At 45.1% G+C, this 26,441-nt stretch overlaps 1 protein-coding gene across 2 annotated transcripts in view; it reads right to left on the bottom strand.

Moving 5' to 3' along the window:
• The window catches only part of SYT10 (synaptotagmin 10), a 56,918-nt gene that overhangs the window by 8,632 nt on the left and 21,845 nt on the right, over nucleotides 1-26,441 (bottom strand). The gene's annotated exons all lie outside the window — the stretch shown is intronic.

Below are 26,441 nucleotides of genomic sequence, written 5' to 3'. Positions count from 1 at the left end.
TGTTGTGTATTATGCAAATAGTTCAAACAATCCAAAACTGTAGAAACATTTAAAAATGAATGCAGAAACCTATTTTGCTGAAGATCAAATCTTATTTAGATGTGTTTATAAAGAGATTATAAATAAACTTTTCAAAAAAAATTTGAAGTATAACAATTAATTAGAAATGGAAGACTATTTTGGTGACTGGCTTTTGAGTTGCAGATTGAGGACTTTAGTTCAGGAACAAGCTTAGAACTTTTATGTTCCAGGCTGGTGGGACCAGATCCTTGTTGCATTCAGAGTGAGGGACAAGGAATGCTGAATGTAGGATCCTTGCACGCCATGGCTCCTTAGAAGTCATGGAGAGATACTAATGTCAGCTCCGGAAGGGACTCTGTGTTCTACCCTCCCAGCCAGGCAGTAAGGTGGTAAGGTATATTCACATAAATTTAAACCCATTCCACAAATGTATGAAAAATTTGTGTGGACGTGAAAAAATTGCCTCATTTTGTGAGCATTTAAAGAGGTCATTATACTTGAAAAAGTCATGAAGCGCTTTACCATTTCCTTCTTCTGTGTTCTGTTGGTCAGAGAGAAGGAAGGAAAGAGCAAAGTAACATTTCCTACACTACCTCATTCCTTCCTGGGTGCAACATAACCTTTAGGAAGGTGATGTACCAAGCTAGGAAAGATGGACGAAGTCCAAATAACATTTCTTCCTCTGGAACTTACTCATCATATTACATAGAGATATTATTTACATGCAGGAGAGAGATGTTGGCCAGAGACAGAACAAGAAAGTAACGTGGCCCTGTTGTATAAATATGAAGCTTGACAACTGAAGAATAAAAAAAAGATATATGAATTATGGACCCATTCTCCCACCCATGTGTACAGTAATTTTCTTACAAACTCAATATATTTACAGCAGATATGGTAGATTTTGTTCAGGTATCTTTCTTCAGTGAAATCAATAAACAAAAAACAACAACAAACACTTTTTAAACCTTAAAAACACAAAAAATGAACAAAAATAAAGTCGTATAATAAGAACTAAAGGCTCAGTCCAATACTAACTGAATACAATGGAGGTCTTTCCATTGACTTCAAAGAGTTTTGGCTTAGGCATCAATACCTGTAGTTATATATGCATTGAGAAATGTGCTGTAGCTACTTAATCTTAATACATTTGCAGCTGACTGATAAGTATATCTTGTTACTGGGCCATTTATGGTAAAACAGTTATGGTACGTAGAGGAGAATGGAAATATTTTACCATAATATGCCAGATTAATAATGCCTGTGTAGAAGGTGATACAGTATGTTGCTGATAATTATGGGCTCGATTGGGACTCTTCATTCATATTGGTGACAATTACTCTCCTGAGTAGTTTAATTGACCTCAACGGGATTTAAGTGCATGACTAAATTTAAATATATGCTTAAGTACAGTCTTTTGCAAAGGTAACCACGGGCTTCATTGCTTTTCTGAATCAGAGCCTCTAACTGTAGCTCTAAATTTGAGAATGTAGGTTTCAGAATAGCTTTAAATTCTTTCTCTTACCATTAATAAATGCAAATAACTGATTGCCCATGCTGTAAAGTCATGCGTGTGAAAAAACCAAAAATAGCAGATAACTTAAAATTTGGATGGTACCTGCTTGTGAGTCCCAACCTGGTGATAATTCAACCTGGTGACCCAGACTTTCTGAGCACCATAGATATAGTGACAATCTTGGAAGCTTATTCAGATTGAATTTTGTGCAGGTCAGCTTATATCCCATTCACATGTAAAATAGTTTTCTTGGGGTTTTGTTTTGAAAATTAAGAGGTTGATAGCCATGTGCCTATGCAATTTTCATTGCTTGACAAAGTTTCCAAATATGTCAAAATGACTTTTGCTCACATTCAGTCCACATCAGGTGGAATTGGCCACTTCACCTCTTCTCATACCTCTTATTTTGTGACTCACTACTTTCAATTTTATAAATTACAATGCATTAAAAACACTTCTGGAAAATATGAATAAAACATAAACAAATGAAAACTGACATTTTCCCACCCATTCACGAAAGGGGTGAAAAGCCTTACATTACATTTAACAGTTTTTTCATAACTGCACTTTTATTCTAATACAGACCTTTCAGTTATTAATATTAATTTATGTACATGGGGCCAGATTATGACCCATGTATCCGCATGCAGAAGGTACTTTCTTTGTATGGATCCCACCCCATCTCACATGGACGGAGGATGTAAGCTATCTTCATATCACCATCCCCTACATGCTCCCTCCACCCCCCCAACAAATACCCTACAGATGCTTCTTAACATAGTCTAAGGTCCATGCTGTAGGAGGAGATAGAAATTGACTGGCCAAGGTAAGGGAGTGGGCTGGCCAGAGGAAAGACAAGGGGGACACACATCATCCTTCCATTTAGGCCTGTGGTTATTAAGAGAAAGAGACAACATAGCCCAGCTGGTATTATCATTCCTAAATAGCCTTTAGAACCCATGACCACCTGGCTGACCTGAGGGCTACCACAGCCAAGGGGATGCGTTGGGAGAGTCTCTCTTTGGCTTTATCATGCATGCTAAGGTTTACAGCTATGATTTGCGATCTTAAATAGATTTTCTTTTAAATTAGATTTCCAAACACTTCTAATGGAAACGAATGGAACCACAGTTCCCAGAATACTCATGTAACCCAAAGTGTCAGAATGTTTGTATCATTTTTTTGTTAAAGGTTATTTATTTTTTAAGCATGAGCATGGTGCTTGGCACCATACCCAAAGCACAAATCAGAAACAGATTGTTCCTGGAGTGCTTGTACAATTATATCTGGGCAAAAATTACTGAAAGAAATTGCAAATGTTTTTTAAAACTTTAATGAAAAGTTGTAAGCAAAATTTCAAATTTACTAAAGCATTTGACCACTCCATAAGCTAGTTGTAAAAACAGCAAAATATTTTATGGGGAAATTTTCAAAAAATAAAAATCACAACATATTTTTTGGACTTTTCAAAATTGAGAATTTTTTCCCCAGCAGTTCTACTTACAGTTTAAAATCCAGACAAATATGGGGCAGGAAGATCCAGAGGATGATGGTAACTTAGATCTTTTAAAAACATTTCTTACAAATATCATAATTCAAATGAGAATGACATGTTATGACTTCATGATGTCTAATCTTTGGTTCAGTAGGCGATTGCTAGAATTATTCATGCATTAAAAAGCTGGCACTGAAAGTGTGTGGAGATGTAAGTGATAATGTAATGCAAGGGTGAGGGGGATATAGCATTATAGCACAAATTATGTTATATTTGGGGTGGACACATTGTGCCCAATTCTTCCCTCAGAAAGCCAGATGTAGAGATAATTTGTTATACTTGAATGGAAAAGTTCTCATTGTACAGACTTGTAAATTCTTAGGATAGTTACCATGTCTTCCTCTCTGCATTCTGCAGTGCTTAATAAATAGTAAATAAATAATAATTCATGGCCCTAGATCATCCCTTTTTTATCCATTTAACTATTCCATATGCAATGTAGATGGAAAATGACCTTGAAAAATTACTATCCAAACACCAAGCATTTAACAATATGTTGGACATTGAAGAGAGTATGCAGATTACCTTGAATGTAAAGGAAAACATTATTCCTACATTTCCAAAGTATTTTCTGTTCCACATACTATTAAATATATCACAGAAGGAAAACTGAGGCACCTGGAAAGCACGGATATCACAAGAAAAGTAGGGTATTTGGAATGGCCTACTCCAGTTGTACTAGTCTTATTCCATTACAGTACATTTATATGGTAATTCTCTAAAGTGACCATCAGCTAGGAACAGATTGCAGCTGCTTTCAGCTATAGTACAGTAGACCCCTGTTCACCCAAGCCTCCATTAGCCAGCTTTCCATATTAACTGAACAACCAGCGCACACACTGAACGGTTGTTTATGCAGCAACTCCCTGATCGTGCAGTGAAGAAGAGACTCTTTCATCTAAAACAACGCAAACTATTAGATTTTTTCCAGCCATTAACAACATGAGTGCTGCTGTACCCACCACTGTGCTATATAAGGTATTATATTTTAATGTGATACTTTATGCATCTGATGTATTGTTATTGTTGTTAGTTGTTACCATTGGTATTGCTGTTGTTGCAGCTTAGAACGATCATTTCTGCATTTTTGAAAACTGGTACTGGTTACTAGAAGTAACGGTTCATTAATACTGAAAATAAAGAAGGGGGCTATGTTTTAATGCTTTTCCAGGAGGGGTCAGCTAGTTTAAAAGCAACTCTGCATCTTTAAAATAATGTACAGAAAGCTCTTAGACCATTCTCCTGATTATGAAAATTTTGGATTATCTGATCTGACCCCGATCCCAGTTAGGTCAGATGAACAAGGTTCTGCTGTATTATAACTGCTCAGATGATTTCAGCCATTACACTGACGTTTGTGCTCTGATGGCTGCACTGCTGGCCTATTGTAGAGCCAGTGTGCTTCAGATGCTTGCTATTAGTAAATCAGGCCCAAATGTTTAGCTCAATGTCTGGGAGAGCAGAGGGGAAAGGGTGGGGGGGATATATCCATCCAGGATGCAGAGTGGCTGAAGAGCAGCTCCAAAGAGGTTGCTATGGCCCAATGAGCCCTCTCATGGGATTTCCCAATCTCCACAGGCTGAAGGCTGTGTTTATGCCTGGAAGCAAGGCTTTCTATACCCTTGCATTGTCTATACATATATCCTCCAGAGCAAACTGAACTGCATCCATGGAGCAGGAGATTGGTGTTACCCTTAATGACTAAATAACAGATAGTAGAATCAGTCAACCTGAGGGAAACTTATTGCCCTATGTCTTGTGACAACAAATGAGTTCTGAATAGACACTGTTCCAAAGTATCTAATCTCATCTATGCCATTTATAATGTGTCCATCACTGTAGAATCAAGATACCAGAATTGAAATGAAGGGTTTCACTGAGTTAATCCATAGATTCCATCTCAAGGTCACTGGGGACTGATACCATAGTGGTGTCTAGAGAGAACTGGCATGCACAGATTGCCACCAATGACTCGGAATTCTCTTGCTCTCTGGGTTCAGTATAAATCATTTTGATATCCTTTGGAGCAAGTCTCCTGACTTTCTATTTTTAGTTTAATTGTGGTGGCACCATATGTGCTGGGCTGATATCTTTGTAAGAGGTGTATTTCTGGTAAGTGTGGAATGGAGGTTACTAGTATTTTTGTTCTGTTCTTCATTTATAGATCTGTTATGGCATGTGGCCCTGTTTCATATTTGTATTAATTATGTATATTTTGCTAAGGTATTCAGAAGCATATGGGAACAAAAAATTAAAATATATTGTCATAATATGTATGCTGGGTAGGAATTCATACAGGTGAAATCCATCCTTGTGCAGAGGAGCAGCACAAAGCCTATGCACCTCCTATTTTGAGGGCTTGAATGGTGCATATGTAAATGACACTAGCAAAGTTTGAGTTTTTGTCCCCCTCTAGAAGCTGATACATTACAGCTCTTAGCTACTAGACAGCGTTCTTTAGCTCAAGAAGTGGAGGTTCATACTTTTAGTGCTGAAAGTCCCATATTCAAACCCAGTTAATGGGCCAAGCAAGGATGTAAACATACGTACACACACATACAGACTAGCATGAGATGTGGGTCTATATAGCTACGTCTACACTTGCAACTGTACATAATTACATGTACATTGTTATGTCAAAACCATGTTATTGTCCACATCTGAAGCCCTAAAGAATGTCCCTGAAAGAGAGTAAAGGGCAAGTGTTGCATGCCTGGATGCTCTGCAAGGACGAGGCCCACACACACAGGTGAATTAATTGGCTTTAATGAAGGTTAAGTGACACACCCGCAACGGGAACTCCACGCGTTGCTGCCACTGGCTTGGGAAGTCCAACGTCCCAACAGCTCAGTCAGGTGCGAAGTTCAATGTGCAAGCTCTAGCCCTCAGCAATTATAGCATCATGCTAATAGCATGCAAACTAGCCTTTACATATGCAATAAGGGACTTTCCATCAGCAATGGCCACCTCCCCTGGCCTCGGGCCAGGGACTTTCTGCAGATAATCTGCAGTTCCCCAAAACACTGAGGCTTCCCACACAGAGCAGTTTCATCCAGTTAAAAGCAGCAGCTGCTAGCAACTTCTGTCCGCTAATAACCTCTCCTTGAGAAAGCGCAAGCCCTGGCCTACACCGTAACAATATCTTCCGGGGTCCCCTACAGAAAGAAAGCTAGTACACCTGAGGGATGTCTGTAAATGCATGCCTCTGCTGGGGCATAGCCTCATACTCTTTCTGCAATGTAGTGCAGATGTAGGTTAAGGGTGTGTACAAGGTCACAAGTATCAATAGTTTTCCAGGGCCATCCCTGCATTGAATCTTTTCCTGCCTCACTCTTAGGCAAAGGTCCCTGACCACCTGTGGTCAGCAGTAGTAGTGACCTGAGAACCTCAGAACAGTTTTCTGGAGAAATTCTATTGATCAGCTATCATGGAGCACATTACAAGAGCTGCTGCCTGGTCTCTGGAGCGCACCTTATCAATGTGTGGTCAGAATACACTATCCTTTACAACTTCACCCGACAGGAGCACAGAGCTGTACCTGGAGATTTTTCAGAGGCTGGAAGAAGCAGGCATTTACTGGAGCTCATGAAGCATCTCAGACTCCTGTACCAATGGTGAAAGACAAACAGTTGCTCGGGGCAGAGCGGGGAGGGGAGATCTAGCTCATGCCCATGCTCTGACAAGCTGGACTAGGTGCTCTCCAGGGCTGCAAGAACAGAGACTGAAGTGACTAGTGACTTATGACCCCATCCTCAACCCCACCAGCCTCATCATACGATGGGACACCAATGACAGGCAGTGGGGACCTTGGAGGAATTCCTGAGGAAGCCCTGGCAGTCACGGAGGAAGAGGAGCAGGTCTACCTAGCAGACCTGATTGAGGAAGCCCTCCCTGAGGAGCCTGGGGAGGACGCAGAGCCACTGCAGGAACCAGAACCCAAGGCTGGTAAGTTACAATACACCCCCACACTCCCTGGAAATATTCCCTCTTGCTCCAGAGATACATGCCTGAAACAGGCCCCTGCCTCCAGCTCACTGCTCCAATCTGACATGATCCCCAAGCTAGATACAACTGTAAGTCAGTTACTTTATTGAAATTCCACACATCACTGTAAAGTATTTAGCGAAAGCTATAACAGATAATTAAAAAGCAGTCACTGTGCTCCTGTGTCTGTGCTTTTCTTGGCCAGCACTAAAACTGATAGCCCTTGTGCTGTGCAGACTGAAAAGGAGGGAGGAAGAGAGGGAGTGGGTTTGAAAGGGCCCAGGTAGGGAAAGAACAGATTTGTGACATTTATGTTTGTTCAAAGACCCAAACCACTCATCCCGCTGATCCCTCATCTTTTCATCCCCATATGAATGGAAGCTGCATGGAAGCAGGATGGGGCTGGTTGGTGGCTTGGATGCTGGCCTGCCAACATCTGGCAGGGGAAAGGGAGCTATCTGATTGTCCAGCAAAAGCCATAGTCATTCATTCTCCCTGTGACTATTTCAAATATTTATTACTGTTCCCAGTCCTTGGTGTCTGGCCTTTCCCTGCACTGAGCCACTCTGCAGTAGCCAGCAGAAGATAGGGTGGATGAAGCATCTTCTTTGCCAGTTGCACACACAGAATGGTATGTCCCTTAGCAGTAGAGAGGTAACAAGCTTGAGGTGTTAATCTGAAAGTTCAGGGGAAAAAATGCACTTGCAGCATGACTCTCCATTTCCCTGTCATTTTCCAATGCTGGTGGCTGGACATGGGCCTGAACTTTCTGGTGATGCGGGGAAGGTTAGGGGGAGGGTGGATGTTCTTTGTGGTTCTTTGTTCCTCTTCTATGGAACTCGATCAGCTAGCTTAAAATACAGTCAACTTCCTCTTGAATTGTCTTCCAGTTCCGTAAGCATAATTCAGCAAATGTTTGGTGTAGGAGAGATTGAAGCTGGTTGTTCAGGTTCATTGGCAGGGCAAATGTGCTTGGTCCACCTTTGTAGCTCTCAAAACCCCTCCACTCAGTAATATGTAGGGAGGCAACCTTCAGAAGAAACATTGCACTGGCATAGGAGGCCAGATCTCCTCCCCGGGACTGGTAAACTACTGCTCTTTTCCATCCCAATACCTCGAAAACTGCTATGTTCTCCAAATGATGCCTGTATTCTCAAGAACAAATAAATGCCTGGTAATGTACCCCCAGAAGGAACCAACCCCACCCCAAATGGCTCCTTGACATACTGTAAACATTACAACATTTTAATAACAGTACTGCGGAAACCTTACCATTATTTGCCTCAGCTCCTTCCTTGTGGGCTGCAAATGTTGTCTGAGAAGGAAGGAAGTTGTAAACAGTTGCATTCCTGCGATATTAAAAAGTATCAACATTGTGGCCTTCAGGAGCACAGTTAAGTTGTGTGTGTGTTGGGGAGAGGGTGTTCTTAGGTTCCTTCAAAAGAGAAATTAAACATAACGCTACCCTTGTGTTTGACTCAGCAGTATGTTCTGATGCCACCAGGCTACCTATTCTGCCAGGAGGGCAGGAGCAGCACTACAGAGACAGCAGAGGCAGGCAGACAGACCTGAAGCATTTGCTCATTGGCATACACAAGAGAAGTCAGGAACAGTTTGCTTTCTTTGGGTATGGGACAATCAAGCTCTTAGGCAGAGTGGGGCACTGATGAACCAGTTATTGAACCTAGAGTCATGCCAGAGGGAACGGGAGTATGCCCAGTGAGCAGAGGATCATGAACTCATGCAGTCACTAGTACAACTGGTGGTGGAAAGCTTTTGGCAGGGCCACCCAGAGGATTCAGGGGGCCTGAGGCAAAGCAATTTCAGGGGCCCCTTCCATAAAAAAAGTTGCAAAACTATAGAATATTATATTATCGTGGGGGCCCCTGCAGAGCCTGGGGCCTGGGGCAAATTGCCCCATTCCCCCCCCCCCCGGGGCAGCTCTGGCTTTTGGGTCTCACCTGCTGCTGGTGACACTGCTCTTGTTTGGGAACAGGCAGCAACTCATCCTCCTCCTACTGCTCTTCCAGATGCCTCGCAGGCTGCTGCTGATCCAACACTAACATGCTGGTCTCCTGGCACAACATCCTTCACTGGTACCCAAAAGCCCTTGGAGGAGAACGCCCCCCCCCAAAGCATACAGATGTGGAACAATGAGCCTAAGCCATGCCTTGTAGCCCAGCCAGTGTCCATCCCTCAAACTCCATGCAGAAAATGTCCCCTCATCTCCCGCACATAATTTTTTTCAGCCATTCCCCCTTTGTCAGGGGAAAAGGAAGGACAAGGAGACAGGTCCACAGAAAGTAATGTTTGCACATAGCTCAGGGAATTCGATCCAGTTTTTGATTCATTCGCAGTTCCAGTTAAAAATCATTTCTGTTCTATGTTCCATAGATCTTTTAAATAAAAGTTATTGTTCACTTCACTTGTGTAGGCACCTTGCTTTCTGAGTATCATCAATGGGATATTTCCCACACGTCAGCAGCGTGCACAGCAAATGACTATCAGTTCTGTAACTTTCTAATGCAGTGATGCCATAGAAAGACACTGAATTTTCTGACCCTCCCACAACTCCTTCTGCCCTGCCGCCATGAATTTCCCAATGTTTAACAAAAAGAGAGAGCGAGAGAGTGGGGTTTATGACCATGAACAAAGCTCTGAGAAAACTGTTACTGTCCAATGCACCAGAACAAAAATCAGAGAAGTTTACTTAAAAATGTCTCTATGGCTTTGTCAATAATTTAACTGACAATACAGAGAAAGGAAACAAAACTAAATTAACACTGATATCTGACGCTGAGCAGTGCTTTTACGACCCTTCCTCCTTCCCCCCATCAAACAGTCATGACATACAACCAGAGGAGTACTCCTGCATAGTGGCTGATCAGTGCTGTGATCACTAGTTGCAGAAAACGTTGTGAGGAAGGAATGAGTGAAGCCACTCCCTCCCCCCCAAAAAATCCTTACAGAACTGTTTTTCAGTTACTTTCAGAATGATTAAGTACTCTCCAGAGAGCACTGTGAAACAGAGTTGTTAACATATAACAAAAAGACTGCTTAGTGCTGGCACTGAAGTGCTTATACACTCTTGAAACCAAAACCACAGCCAAAGGTATTGACTCTGAGAAGCAACCCTCACATAATGGTCTGCTTTCATTTGGTACATTAACATGAGCTGCAGGGATCAAAACCCACCAATGGACACCACAACACAACTATATAGCAATGCTCTATTGAGCTTTTACAGCAGCACTGTAGCATCACATAGTGTCCTTTGGTGTCCCTTGGTATAGTCCAAAGTCACCTTCTGGCTCCCCACTGTTCCCTGGTGTGCAAGCAAATAGTACCACAAATTTCCCTTGCCCTCTAGGAGCTGTGTACACATGTTTGGGATCTGGCTGCCTCTCCTGTGCCTGCTCAGTCCAGAAGTATTCCCCCTTATCCTCACATACGTTGGGAAAGGCACAGCATACTATGATTATGCAAAATGCATAGAACACATTACTATCCAGAAGGCTCCAGTATCATCAAGTTTTCAGCCTCCCAAACACACACTCCACCACCATTCTGCGGCTACACAGTCTGTAGTTGAATTCTCTTTTCTTGGATCAGCAATGTTGGGATACAACTTCATGAGCTAAGTTAGCAATGGGTCTGTGGGGTGCCCCAAAATAAATGTCAGGCCAGAAACACTGTATATAACCACATCATTTCTGGGGAATAAAGTCCCTTCTTTCCCACTGCAATACAATCCTAATCCCCTGAGCACCCTGGCATCATGGACTTTTCCCAAGTTCCCAACATTGGTGATCATGCACCAACCACTGTGGTCCACTAAGACATGGAGAATGAATGAATTGTAACTTTTTGGTTCACATACTCACTTGCCCTTTTTGGTGGGTAAAGTATTGAGATGTATGTTCCATCGGTGGCCCCTGAACAGTTCAGAAACCCCTTCCTCTGAAATCCAGCTATAATTACAGGGACTTGGGTTATGGCAATCACTTGTGGGTAGATCTCAGTATTGATAGCCTGGTAAACCTATACAGCCACCACCCTGACAGTTGACTTCCCAACCTCAAACTGGTTTGCAACTTACCAGTAGCTGTCAGGTGTTGTAGCCACCTCCTGTCCTGTTATGAGTTTCTGAAACTGAGTGGCATGGCACTGGAGGGTTGGTGCAAGCTCCTCACACAACTCCATGAAGGTATGTTTCTTCAGCTGGAAGTTCTGCAGCTATTGGTCATCCTTCTAGGTTTCCAAGACGATGTGGCCTGACCATGTTGTGCTGGGTTTCCACAACCAGAAGTGGCAGTCCAGCCATGGGCATACCACTGCAATCGCAGAATTCAACATATCTTTTCCATGAGACTATAGTGGATTTACAGTCATCCTTTCGATCAGCTGTCTTCAGCATCTCAACTATTTCTGGACCTATTCCATGCAGTATCAGGGAATGAACCTGCATGAACATTTATCCTGCAAGCAGGAGCAGAACCATATCATTATGGACTTGGCTCTATGTCTTCCACACCGTTTGGTAGAAAGGAGAGGTGAGTGAGAGGTGCCATCACCAAATGTGTGAAGGTGGCATCTAGTACCAGCAACACAAAACCAGGCAATTCCCAGAGTGTCTCCTGTGACACATAGGTCCCTGGGATACTGTCCTTGCAATGGTAGTGCTACCATCCTGTACCAAAAATGAGGCAGCATGGATGCAGATATATGCCTATGCACAGGGTCTAACTGTGCCCAGCACTGCATATGTAGACACTTGGCACTGGTATGGGTTCCATGTATTAGTAATACTTGGAAAAGTACATGGGATGTACATAAGGATAGACATAGCTTGTATATTTTATACACCCACCCATAGTATTCTTTTCTAATAGTTTGGGTCCCTTTGGGTAACATTTTTGAAGGTGCCTAAATGACATAGTAGCCAAAGTCCCATTGACTTTGAATAAGTTGTAGGCACCTAAATCACTTAGGTGCTCTTGAAAATTTTACCCTATATCACTTTATGTCAGACCAGTTCACTAAGTTTTACCTCAGCCACCTGACCAGAGTATCTCAGTGCTATCAGACTTCATAAAGTCAAGGTGTAGATTGTCTGCAAAGTTCACTTTTGTATCTCCAACACACTTGTTTATATGACCTCTTACTCAAGAGATACAAGCACAAAGAATTGCAGTCCAAAGTTAATCAGATAAGTATTTATTTAACTATAACATCAAGAATTAAGCTTGCCAGAGCTTATTTTAGAAGCAGACTTTTATACTGAATGTTTTATTTTATTTTTATTTTATTAATAATGGCTACAGGGTTTTTTCTTTTTTTTTAAGGCAACTCCAGTGAAGTTTCTTGAATTTCATTGGTGTGTTGTGAGTTTTTCCTCTTCTTAAATTAAATTAAGGTTTCAGTTAAGAGCTAACCTTACTGACAGATACTGCTTTACTTTCAGCTCCACACTGCTCATAATGATTCACTGCCAAAGGCTTGCAATAACTTGTACAAAAAAAGCAACACTGAGCACAGATACAATAAAACATCCACTTGGTGTTGAGTATCTTTTATCTATTTGTTTCCTTGTTGTGAACACAAGCCATTATACAGAACCATGGAACTGAAACAATGGTAAGCACTATACCAGCTTACATTTATTTCTATTGCTCCCTGTTTACATGATGAGCCAATACATTTCTGTCATGGTGAGGCAAGAAAGAAATACAAAAATAGGAGAAACAAAATTCAAAATAAAGGTGTCAACTATTCATATCAATGCTATTATTTAATTATAGAATATAGATTCCTTAGACAGCATTAAATTCTTATTCTTCACTTAGGGACCAACTCTACGACCACTCCTAAGTGACACTGAACATGTAAAGCTCCTGCTAGGTTCGATGGGAGTTTTGTGTGCTCACTGTCTGTCAGTTGGGGGCTTGATCCAGGGGCCACTGAAATCAATGGATAGACTACCACTGTCCTGTTATCATTGTCATCTGGCTCACTGGAGAGAACTAAAGCTCTGCCCATTCTCTACCTCTACCTACCTGTGTGGGAGAAGTAGCAGCAATTCTGCAAATGCGGCTATACATGATGCTGGTAACCATGCAGAGATGTAAGGAGGTGCCTCATACACCCTTGCTCACCGGTGGAGTGCACAGGATGGTCCACAACGTGGCCCTTAGGACTTTAGTTGCTGGATAAAACTTCCCTCTTTCCCACTCAGACACAGACTTATGGATTTCCCCAGTTGTTCTCAATGGTTTCCATATCAAATGTCTTCAGTACACAATTAAAAACACAGTTCCATAGCTGCAAGCCCTGCACACTCAATTGGGGATCAAGCAACGTTCATTCCTACTGTGATACCATCATCAGACATTCTAATCCAACTGAGGCATGTTGGTGATGTAGCTAACCTGAAACCTGGATGCCTCCAGGGAAAGATATTGCAATAAGAATTCAGTAATTCTGCTGATGGGAGAGCTGGGACCCATTCCATCTCACTTTCCAATAGCTTTGCGGGTTCTACAATGCTAACAGGAACAAAAAGCAAACAGGGAGCAGATCTGTGAAGTAAGAAGATGTCATTTTTACATTATCATATTTCTGACCATAACTGCAGTCTAAGCAGTTACTGTATTGTCACATAGTTATTCCCGCTCTGATTTTTCAAACTTCTCAGCTAACTCAAATGAACTCCTTCAGCAGCATTTCTCAGTTCACTACTGCCATGGGCTAGTTAGATGTTACAAGGGCTGTATTGTTTTATTCATGCTAGTTGGTGATTAATTGCTAGTATTAAAATAATAATGATCCATTTAATTAATACTGAATTACAATGGACATCCCCTAGAATACTGTTGATGACATTAATACCATTCAGATTATTACAATGAAAACCAAAGGAATTAATAATCATTTAGGCTATTATTAATTAATATTTAGGCACTTTACCAGAACTTTCCTATTAAGTAGAATGTAAATGATTTTTTAAATACTATATATTGTGTGACAATAAAATAGAAAAAATATTTGTGGGCACCATTTTGTACTTTTATATGCCATTAACTAGATTTATAGCAAACCATTCTACACATCTTCTTTATCACCACTTCTTGGTTCATTTTCCAAATGAATCTAATTTAAGCTATTATTTTATTAAATAGTGGGTCTTTTTTTCAGTTTCACAAGATGACTTAAAAATACCTACAACATTCTCATCTTCCTCATACACATACTCCAGCAGCATCAATTAGCTCTAATACAGAGTCTCTAAGTGTTACATTATAAGATGCTATTTTGAAAATCCAAATTATTTAGGACCCTATTCTGCCACTTTTACTCACATTGCACAGTACCTTACTCTGGAATACTAACATTAATTTCAACAGAAAGCTGGCAGAATCAGGTTCTGAGATAGTTTGAAATAACAGGAAAGAACAAAAAAAAATATTTTCTGATTTTTAGGGACATTTGAATGTTCCTGGTTTCCACCAAAAAATGTCTGAATGAGTTTTAACCTACAAAATAATTGCATGTTCCAATATCCTATCAGGAACTAAATAAAATAATATTGACAAATCAGATTATTTCGTTCGTTGGTTGGAAATTAAAGAGGAGATGGGGCTTGGCCTCCAAGAGTTAGAAAGAATTGCTCTGAAAATTATGTTACAAAAATCATAACTGCACTAGAAGAACAAGTGTCATGTCAATGAAAGACTACATAGGACTCAAACTGACAACTGTGATGTTTGTCTGTCTGTGTATTATGAGCTCATCATTGTGGTATTTACCTTGTAAAAATTACATGAAATCACAAGGGCTTTTCAAAAATGCCTCAGGCAGATAGGCGCACTAATCCTATTGACTTTCAATGGGATTGATTCTTTTCAAAACACCACCCCCAGATGATATTTTGTTCTCTTCCCTTATTCCAGGCACATGAATTTCATTTTTTTTCCTTCCCAGCATCATCTATTGATTTAGTTATTCTGCTTGGAGATTAGTGTTATTGTGGGAATCTAGGCCAAGGAGATGGGTCTTACATTTTGACCTGAAGAAAGTGATTGCTGGTATTAAAAGCTGCTAATAGCTCAAACAACATCAGCATGTCCAATTAGCCTCTGTCCATAACTACAAAAATAGCATGTGAAGCCTGAATAGGTCTAGAGTGAGGTCTATCTGATTGCCCATTTTTTAAAAAATGTGGTTTGCAAACACTTACACCCTATTCAGTAATACTTTCCACTTATTCAACTTCAAAGTGCTTTACAGACAATAATTAATCCCATATTACTGCTTTAGCTCTTGGATTTAACCTTCACTCGCAATATTGTGTCTATAAGGATGCACATCTTGCACCATTACTATCTCCAATTTACCTGTGGGGAAACTTTGACACAGAGATGTTAGTGACTTATCCAAGAACACAGGAGTCATTGTCATAGCTTGGTCTAGGAGTCTAGAGTTTCTTGCTCCAAGTCTTTTAATGAGACCACTATATAACATACATCTACCTATTGGTAGTTTGGTATCCAAACGTGCAGAGGCACACAAAGATTAACCTGAATAGATTCTAAATTTATATAAATAAAAAGCAGAGACTTCATCTGTACTTATACAGCACCCAGTACACTGAGATGCCCATCCTCATGGACGCTTAGGATCCTACTGTAATATAAATGTAAACAGTATCAGCTATCACTAATGTGGGTGGCATATGGATCCGATTTTGAAAGTATCAGAGGATGGAAGGTTATACAAGAATACTTAAACAGGGCTGGAAGGGGTTAACGTGGCCAGGTAGGCTATTCACTCCACAGGCTGCACCTGGAGGAAGAGCCAGGGAGCAGGGAATTAATTGCAAGCAGGCTCAGCTGGGCAGGAAGAGGCGGGGCCTATAAAGCCAGGAAGCTGGCAACAGATTGAGGCAGCAGTCACTCCCTGGTGCTTCCAAAAATAGGGGGAAACCAGGAGTGGTAAGAAGCAGTCCAGGGAAGAAGCAGTGGGGGCTGGGAGAGTAAAGCCCAGAACCACTGGAATAAGGGCCCCTGGACTGGAACACAGAGTAGAAGGAAAGCCAGGGTTCCCCTACCAGCCACTAAAGGATTAGCACCTGAGGCAGTGAATGGGAAGACTGCCCAGGACTGATGAAAGAAAGACTTTGATAAACCCCGGAAGGGGGAGGCACAGATAGTGACCTGGCCAGAGGGCCAAGTCATGAAGGAGACCCTTTATTTGGTGCATGTTGCACCAGTCCCCAGATCCAGATCTAGGGTTGGCTCCCAGTTACCTACAGTGTCAGTAAATCTCTGGGCATGCTTCGTGTGTACTGGGAAGCATGTCCGGACCCATTGGCCAGAGGTAATAAACCCTACAAAACAAACAAACCTGTGCAAAACATGGGGAAGATGAGAGCGAGGTGAGGGGGGAAGAAGTATCAGAGATATATGTCTATGGGTGGTGTCTCGTTCCCCAAGCACTGGAGTAGTATGAGCTGAGTAGGGTCCTTACTCCTGCTCCAAACATTCAATTTTTAAAATGATCTGCTGATCACTAGTACAGGAAGGCCAGCTTGTGGTGAAATCCATTTCCACTAAATCACATTCACGTACCCAAGCATGGCTTTTCTCATTCCACATTCATGGCACTGAAGGTAGCAGAAAAGTGCATAAGTCAAAAATAACCTGTTCAGGGTGTAAAGTTCACTCTCAATGTCTGCTGAGTCAGTCTGAGCACCTATTTCTCAAGACATGACCCAAATCCTATGGACCTTACTGGCCTGATCCAAAACTTTTGCATCGTACCATTGACTTCACTAGACTTTAGAATAGGTTCTTAGAGCATAAATTCCTCATCTCATCCACTTAAGCATTGCTTAACCCAGTGCAGAATTGGCCCCTCAGTCCTACAGTTTCTGCAATGTAAGAATTGGAAATCGTTAACACTAACCTGATTTTCAGGAATATAAAATAGCTAAAATAAACTCCAAAACAACCCAAACCACAAGTTCATTGTAGCACATTCCAGCTTGTATATGTTAGTGATTTATAATAGTATCATTTTATTTTGCCAGTAAAAAGAATACAGTCAACCACTGAAAAAATGTTGTTAATAATTCAAAGATTCAAAAAGTCTATGAAGGCACAATATGATTATACATAACTACAAGTTAGTTTAATTTTCACGTGCTCACTGGTAATGGTTTCTAAGTAGTAGCCACTTAGAAAACAGGCTATTTGCACTAGCAAAATACTGTTCATAAAGTTGTGCTTACAGTTATAAGCTGCTTGCTGAACGACTGAAGCTCCGAACACAGCTGCTACTTCTTAAACTGCACACTTATGGTTTGAAATTGTAAAATAGTGGTTCATTAACACCAAACAAGATACTACCATGCTAAACTAAGCACTATAATTAGGTGGTTTTGTCTCTCAATGCTGAGGAGAGTTGTACTAATGTCAGCAGCCAAGAAAAGCAATAATTCTCAGCCACATGCATATTAGCATCTCTCTCCCAGTAGCACTATTTGGTATGACATTCTAGTCTGCTCAAAAAGATGTCAAAGAAGTTTAGAATGATGAGATCATTTTGGTTTATCAAGTAAAAGGTTTGCATTTTTGCCTGTTCTAAAGGACCAATGAACATTTAAACGTAAAATCTCTCAAAACCCACCAGAATTAATAATAATAATAAAGCAATGCCTTTGGGCTTCATTTCAGCAAAGAACTTAAAGGACTAATTGAAGTTAAAGCATGTGAAAGTTAAATACATGCTTAAGTACTTTGCTGGATCAGGGCCTATGCCAATGGAAAGCTGGGATTTTAAGTTTTAAAGCCCTGAATGTTCATTAGAAATGTAAAGGGATGTTAATATTTGTACCTCAGCTGTAATTTCAATTAAAGTCTAAAAGATCCCATTTGCTGCTGACATCATGAATATTTGCTGTTTCCACATTCAAGAGGAAGATGTTTGACTTTTTCAGATATTATAGTATGATATTTTCTCTACTTAGTCTGATCTGCTTGTGAAATCATCAACAGTATGAGTCTCAAATGGCCTATTAGATTTAGCTAGATAGGGTGACCAGATGTCCTGATTTTATAGGGACAGTCCCGATTTTTGGGTCTTTTTCTCATATAGGCTCATATTACCCCTCTTCTCCCCCCACACCCTATCCTGATTTTTCACACTTGCTGTCTGGTCACTCTATAGCTAGAAGATGGAGCCAGCTGGTTTTTCTTTACCTTTTGTGTGACTAACTGAATTTTCAGATATTTAATATACTAAAACAAATATATTAGCTAGTTGACACTCATGCTTTTTTGTCATCTATAAGTAGGGCCCTACCAAATTCATGGACATGAAAAATGCATCAGAGACTGTGAAATATGGTCTTTTGTGTGCTTTTAACATACAGTTTTCATGGGCAAGACCAGCATTTCTCAGATTGGGGGTCCTGACACAAAAGGGGTCATGCGATTATTTTAGGAGGGTCCTGGTATTACCACTCTTACTTCTGCTCTGCCTTCAGAGTTGGGCAGCCAAAGAGTGGTGGCTGCTGACTGAAGGCCCAGCTCTGCAGGCAGCAGGGCCAGCTCTACAGTTTTCACCGCCCCAAGCAGCATGCCGAATCCCCGCTGCGGGCGGCGGGGGCAGTCCCTGTGCCCTTAGGGCGGCAAGCACATTTCCGTGGTTGGCGGCAATTCTGCGGCAGCTTCTATGTTTAGCTGAAGCTGTCCTGGACAGCTAAACATAGACGCTGCTGCCGAATTCCCGCCGCCACAGAAACGTGCCTGCCGCCCTGAGGGCACAGGGATTCTTCTTCGAGTGATTGCTCATATCCATTCCAGTTAGGTGTGTGCGCGCCGCGTGCACGTTCGTCAGAGAAACTTTTACCCCAGCAATCCTCGGCGGGTCGGCTGGGCGCCCCCTGGAGTGGCACTGCTATGGCGCATAATATATACCCCAGCCGACCCGGCCACCCTTCAGTTCCTTCTTACCGCCCATGTCGGTCGTTGGAACAGTGGAGCGCAGCTTAGCTGACCTCCACATTCCCAAGCAGCTCATAGTTTTTCTTATCATTGTTATATCCATAGTTGTAGTTAATTGTTGTTATATATATATATATATATATAGTTAGTTAGACTTAGTTAGTGTTAATAGTATAGTTGTTAGTACTTGTTTGAGGGGATCGGGGGTCAACCCCTTCCCCGCACCCAGAGCCGGAGCTCATGTCTGGCTCACCGGGTTTCAAACAGTGCTCGGCCTGGCACAAGCCTATGCCGGTAGAAGATCCCCATGATCCCTGTCTAAAGTGCCTCGGGGAGTCACACTTATCGGCTAAGTGCTCAATTTGCAAGACATTCAAGCCGAGAACTAAGAAGGAGCGGGACATCAAGTTAAAGCAGCTCCTCATGGAAGCGGCCCTGACACCTCCGTCCTTGGCACCGAGCACAAGCCAGCCGGTAAGCAAAGGCACCCCCATGGCACCGAGCGCTGCCACCAAGGACTCCCGGCACCGGCCCCCACTGGCACCGAAACCTACTCCGAGCCGCTCCCTCTCCCCGAGGTCGAAGACGGCGAAGACCCAGGTGAACCCGCCAACATCCGCCTCGCAGCCAGAGCCTGCACCGAAGTAGGACCGCCCGGCACCGATACCTGCCGTGGTACCGCCTAAGCCGGCACCGTCGACTCCAGCCCCACGAGGGCCGTCGAGTCCGGCACCTGGCAGCTCCCCGGTACCCACCGTGGTAGAGCTTACTTTGCCATCTATCCCGGAGATGTTTTCTGCAGCAAGAGACCTGATCGCGATCACTGATGCGGCACCGCTCTTACCCCCAGCACCGCCGGTGCGGGTACTGCAATCAATGGGCAAGCCGACCCTGACCAGACCATCATCTGTCAGCGTGGCGGAACGGCACCGCTCCAGATCGCGATCCCGCAGACGTTCCAGATCGAGACGTCGTTCCCACTCTCGACAGCGATCCCGGTGTCGGCACCGTTCCCCTACTCGGCACTGTTCGGACTCCCGGCACCGATCTTCACCTCGGTACCGTTCAGGCTCCTGGCACCGGTCAGGCTCCCGGCACTGGTCAACATCTTGAGCATCAACCCGATACTCGCGGTACCGCTCCAGCTGCCGGCACGGTACCAGGCACCACACCTCCAGGAGCAGGTCAAGGCAGAGAGACTCGAGATCTCGGTCGACCTCCCGGCACCGAGCCAGTCGCAGGTCCCGGTCTCGCTCTCGGTACCGATACGAGTACCGGCACCGGTCGCCATGACCGAGGGGTGTGAGGTCCATTGGGACTTCGGCTCCAACCTTCGCTGCTCCACCATGGCCATCCAGAGACACGCCTGCATCCTCCCAGGCGGACAGCTACTATGACCGGGACCGGGATCCGGAAGTACCAGTGGGTGTGTTCCAGGACTCCCGTCCGCAGGACGTAGGATCCCAGCAGTGGTCCTTTTGGACACCCTGGGCGTACCATCAGGCCCAGGGTGCTCCCCTGGTCCAGACCCGTTCTGCTACCTCGGAACATCGGGTACCAGAGGCCACCGTTTCCCGCCCCCCCGCGGTTGAGTCGGAAGAACAGATACAACCAGACTCCCCGGGGCAGCTGGAGCAGGAACCGACCCAGGAGCAGAAGACCATCCAGGACACACTCATCCCCAGAATATCCTCCTCCTCCTCGCCGGATGAAGCTGTGGCAGGGACCTCATCTTCAGGACCCCCGCCGATAGACCTCAGGGCCCATCAGGACCTCCTGCGCAGAGTGGCCCTTAACATCAATCTACCTGTGGAGGAGGTCCCAGAAGTTGAGGACCCAGTAGTGAGTATTCTCACTGCGGATGCTCTCACCCGGGTAGCGCTACCGTTTATCAAGACCATCCAGGCCACTGCCGATACCCTTTGGCAGTCTCCAGCCTCCATTCCACCGACGGCTAAGGGAGTCGAAAGAAAGTACATGGTACCCTCTCGGGGGTACGAATACCTGTACGTCCACCCTCCTCCCTCTTCCCTAGTTGTCCAGTGGGTCAACGAAAGGGAACGACATGGCCAGCAGGCACCGGCCCCTAAATCCAAAGAGGCTGGACGGATGGATCTCCTGGGTCGCAAGGTGTACTCAGCAGGGGCCTTGCAACTCTGTGTGGCCAACCAACAGGCCCTATTGAGTCGGTACAGTTACAACAACTGGGCGGAGGTGGGTAGGTTCTCAGAGCTACTACTCCCGGACTCACGCCTGGAGTTCAATGCTTTCCTGGAGGAGGGTAAGAAAGTGGCCAGGACCTCCCTCCAGGCCTCCCTAGATGCGAACGACTCAGCAGCCAGAACCCTGGCCTCGGGGATTAACCATGAGGCACATTTCCTGGCTTCAGGTCTCCAACCTACCCCTGCAACTGCAGCACACCATCCAGGACTTACCCTTTGATGGCAAGGGTTTGTTCTCAGACAAACGGATCCCAGGTTGCAAAGCCTGAAGGACAATCGAGTTATCATACGCTCGCTGGGGATGCATACCCCTCGACCCAGCGTAGACCCTTCAGGCCCCAAGCACGCCGCCCACATTTCCCACCCCGCCAGAGGCAGGACCTCAGCAGAAGGCGCGGACGGGGGGGCCGCAGAAGCCAGTCCAGCTCCCAGGGGGGCCAAACCAAGGGCCCTCTAAGGCACCACCGGGCCCCAAGTCCGGTTTTTGAAGGTGCACCCGGGGACGGCGTACCAGCCTCAGGACAGGATCCTTCCCCTACCTTCTCCAGCCGCCTCTCCCACTTACTCCCGGCGTGGTCCCAATTAACATCAGACCTTTGGGTTCTGCGCACGGTGAAGCAAGGATACCACCTACAATTTGCTTCTTCACCACCCTCCCGTCCCGCTTCCTGGTCCCTCTTCAGGGACCCCTCTCACGAGCAAATCCTCCTGCAGGAGGTCCGATCTCTCCTCGCAGCACGAGCTATAGAGGAGGTACCTCTAGAAGAGAGAGGAAAGGGGTTTTACTCCCGATATTTTCTGATTCCCAAGTTGTGTTTCGGTATTCACGGACAACACAACGGCCATGTACTACATCAACAAACAGGGAGGGACCCGTTCGTCTCCCCTATGTCAGGAAGCCGTTCGACTCTGGGACTTCTGTATAGCCCAGTCGATAGATCTTGTGGCGTCCTTTCTTCCAGGGGTCCGGAACGCACTGGCAGACAGGCTCAGCCGGTCCTTTCTCTGCCACGAATGGTCGATCAGACCGGACGTCATACATTCCCTCTTCCAGAGGTGGGGATTTCCCCGCATAGACCTGTTCGCTTCCCGCTTGAACAGGAAGTGCCAGGAGTTTTGCTCCTTTTAGGGTCTCTCTCCCGGGTCGATCATGGACGCATTCCTCCTGTCATGGAGGCACCACCTATTGTATGCCTTCCCTCCGTTTCCCCTAGTGCACAAAGTCCTGTTCAAACTCCGCAGGGACAAAGCGCGTCTAATCCTGATCACACCTGCATGGCCCAGACAGCATTGGTTCACCACACTGCTGGATCTGTCTGTGGACTCTCCAGTCCCCCTCCCTCTCCATCCAGACCTGATCACACAGGACCACAGCAGGCTCCGTCACCCGGACCTACAAGCCCTCCACCTCACAGCGTGGCTCCTACATGGCTGAAAGCTGCGGAGTTGAGCTGCTCCGAGCCGGTTCAGCATGTTCTCCTTAGCAGCAGGAAGCCTTCCACCCGCTTAATGTACTCGGCGAAGTGGAAACGCTTGTCTTGCTGGTGTGCAACTCAGGGCCTTACCCCTTTGGATGCTCCGATCCCCACGGTCCTAGACTACCTCTGGTACCTTAAGCAGCAGGGCCTGGCGACATCCTCCCTGAAGGTACACTTAGCGGCCATATCCACTTTCTGACCAGGAGAAGGTGGCCACTCCGTGTTCTCCCACCCATTGGTCGCTCGGTTCATTAAAAGCCTAGAGCGTCTCTATCCCCCCATACGTCGCCCTGCCCCTACCTGGGACCTTAACTTGGTCCTAAACAGGCTCATGCTCCCACCATTTGAGCCACTAGCGACTTGCTCGCTCCTGTACCTATCATGGAAAACAGTCTTCCTGGTGGCCATTACATTGGCCAGGCAGGTCTCTGAGCTGAGAGCTCTCACAGTGGACCCACCCTACACTGTTTTCCATAAAGACAAGGTACAGCTGCGACCCCACCCGGCGTTCCTCCCTAAGGTTGTGTCTGCCTTCCATACCAACCAGGACATCTTCCTCCCGGTCTTCTTCCCGAAGCCCCACTCTTCTCGGAGGGAGCAGCAGCTACACTCTTTAGACGTATGCAGAGCACTCGCTTTCTACATTGAGCGAACAAAGCCATTCCGAAAGTCTCCTCAACTGTTTGTGGTGGTCGTGGAGCGGATGAAAGGCCTGCCAATCTCCTCTCAGAGGATTTCCTTCTGGGTGACTGCACGCATTCGCGCATGCTACGATCTAGCTCATGTCCCTTCTGGCCACCTCACAGCGCATTCCACTAGAGCTCAAGCGTCATCAGCCGCCTTCCTGGCGCGCGTACCTATCCAGGACATATGCCGTGCAGTGACCTGGTCATCGGTCCACACATTCACCTCGCACTACGCACTGGTCCAGCAATCAAGAGATGATGCAGCCTTTGGCGCAGCAGTTCTACATACTGCCACATCTCACTCCGACCCCACCACCTAGGTAAGGCTTGGGAATCACCTAACTGGAATGCATATGAGCAATCACTCGAAGAAGAAAAGACGGTTACTCACCTTTGTAACTGTTGTTCTTCGAGATGTGTTGCTCATATCCATTCCAAACCCACCCTCCTTCCCCTCTGTCGGAGTAGCCAGCAAGAAGGAACTGAAGGATGGCCGGGTCGGCTGGGGTATATATTAGGCGCCATAGCGGCGCCACTCCAGGGGGCGCCCAGCCGACCCGCCGAGGGTTGCTAGGGTAAAAGTTTCTCCGACGAACGTGCACGCGGCGCGCACACACCTAACTGGAATGGATATGAGCAATACATCTCGAAGAACAACAGCTACAAAGGTGAGTAACCGTCTTCCCCTCCCCCCCCGCGACAGCAATATGGTGCGCTGCTTGGGGGCAAAACAACAGGGACTGCCGCCCCTTGCAGATAGCCACCCCAAGCACCAGCTTGGAATGCTGGTGCCTGGAGCCGGCCCTGGCAGGCAGCAGCGCAGAAGGATGGCAATACATACCATGCCATCCTTACTTCTATGCTGCTGCTTGCAGCAGCTCTGCCTTCAGAGCTGGGCTCCTGGCCAGTAGGCCCAGCTCTCCAGCCGCCCAGCTCTGAAGTCAGCGCTGTCACCAGCACCAGCGCAGAAGTAGGGGTAGCAGTACCTGCAACCCCCCTACAATAATATTGCAATGCCCCACACAACTCCTTTTTGGGTCAGGACCTCTAAAATTGCAACAACATGAAATTTCAGATTTAAAATCACGAAATTTACAATTTTTAAAATTCTATGAATGTGAAATTGACCAACATGGCCTGTGGATTTGTCAGGGCCTTATCTGTAGGTGTATGTCTACACTGCAATTAAACATTTGTGGCTGGTCTGTGTCAACTGACTCAAGCTGGGGATGCAGGGCTGTTAAATTGCAGTGTAGACATTTGGGCTTGGACTGGAGCTCAGGCCCTGAGACTCTTTTATCCCTCTCCCTCCTTCCGCACCTGGCAGGGTCTCAGAGCTCAGGCTCCAGCAAAGCCCAAACATCTACACTGCAGTTTTAAAGCCAAATAGCCCAAGCTGCAAGAGCCCAAGTCAGCTGACACGGGCCAGCCACAGGGGTTCAATTGCAGGGTATATACTCCCTTAGGTACTCAAATGGCACCATTACCATAGCATCTGATTGCCTCACAATCTTTAAAGCATTTATCCTCAGAACACTCCTGGCTGTACTATCATTTCAATTTTGCAGAATGAGAAACTGAGACAGAGACAGGCTAAGCGCAACATCATCCAAGAAGCTTGCAGAAGAGCAGGGAATTGAACCCAGGTCTAAGGCTAGCATTCTGAATCGTCCTTTCCATGTTTAAGATCCGCTGCTTCATGTACTTGCCAGGCCAAAGAAATATTTTGGCAGTCTGTTAACTCTTCAAACGCATTGGTGCTGGACCTATGATCGGAAAGAAAGTAGCTTCCTGTATCCTACCCATATCTGCACCACTCAGCTGCACCCAGAAGCTAGAACCTCCAAAGCACTACCATCCTCCTGAATCTAACAGTACCCAGTGCCACCACTTCTGATATGCCTGCCCTAAGGTTGGAGAGAGGGGTTTGTCAGGGGTGAAAGAAAAGAGGAATTGTCTGCCCACATTAAAGAGGAGGCCTGCCTGTGGTAGCCTGTGGTCTGTAATTCAGCCAATCCACTCCTCTAAGAAAATTGCATGAGTTCACCACCATATCCCAGCTCTCGCTTAGACTTTAAGTCAAGGTGATCACTTTGTTCAGGAGGAAATAATTAAAATGCATATGAGTGATTTTTAATTTTATTTAATTTTTAACTCCACTGGTTATTGTACAGAAGATGGAGCCAACAGAACAAACCATCCTAAACTTGTACAATTCATTAGTGAATGTTTAGAAAAACCTTCAAGATCCTTGGAGGAAAGGTGCTGTACAAGTGTAAAGCATTATCGTCATCATGAAACAGACTGCTCAAGAGGACTAAGAAAATGATGATTCCCCCCAATTTCATATTCAGCCCAGAAATATTTTAATGTTACCTGTGAACCTTTAAAGTCTACACAGTGTAGCAACCAGGGCTGATGCCAGAGATAGGGTGACCAGATGTCTCGATTTTATAGGGACAGTCCCAATTTTGGGGTCTTTTTCTTATATAAGCTCCTATTACTCCCCCACCCTCTGTCCCGATTTTTCACATTTGCTGTCTGGTCACCCTAGCCAGAGAAGACAGTGTAGGTAGCTGAGACAGTTGTTCCAGTCCTGTGCACGAGATGCTGATGCTCACTGGTACCTCCAGCGGTGAATCAGTGCTAATGCACTGCTCTGTGGGGCAACACAGGGTCTCACTAAGTGCAACAGCAACAGGAGGCTGAGGTGGTGATGTCATTAGCAGCAGCAGCTGTAGAAGAGAACCAGCGGCAGGTGACTGCCAAGGAGGTGCCAGGCAGCATGAAGATGGCCTGAAATGAAGCCCTGAACAGTCCCTGGCTATTCTGAGATCCTGGAAAAGGCGCAAAATGGAAGGCAAACTGGGAATGGGGAAAAACAGGGGCACAGGGGACACAAATGATGGGAGATGTGAAAAGATGAAGGGAGGTGAAAAAAAGGGGCAGAGAGACAGGGGTGTGTGTGAGAAAA

Source organism: Gopherus flavomarginatus, chromosome 1, assembly GCF_025201925.1.
Source record: "Gopherus flavomarginatus isolate rGopFla2 chromosome 1, rGopFla2.mat.asm, whole genome shotgun sequence".
Classification (NCBI taxonomy): Eukaryota; Metazoa; Chordata; order Testudines; family Testudinidae; genus Gopherus; species Gopherus flavomarginatus.
The sequence above is the reverse complement of the archived record's forward strand: the minus strand, read 5'-3'. Positions and strand labels throughout refer to the sequence as shown.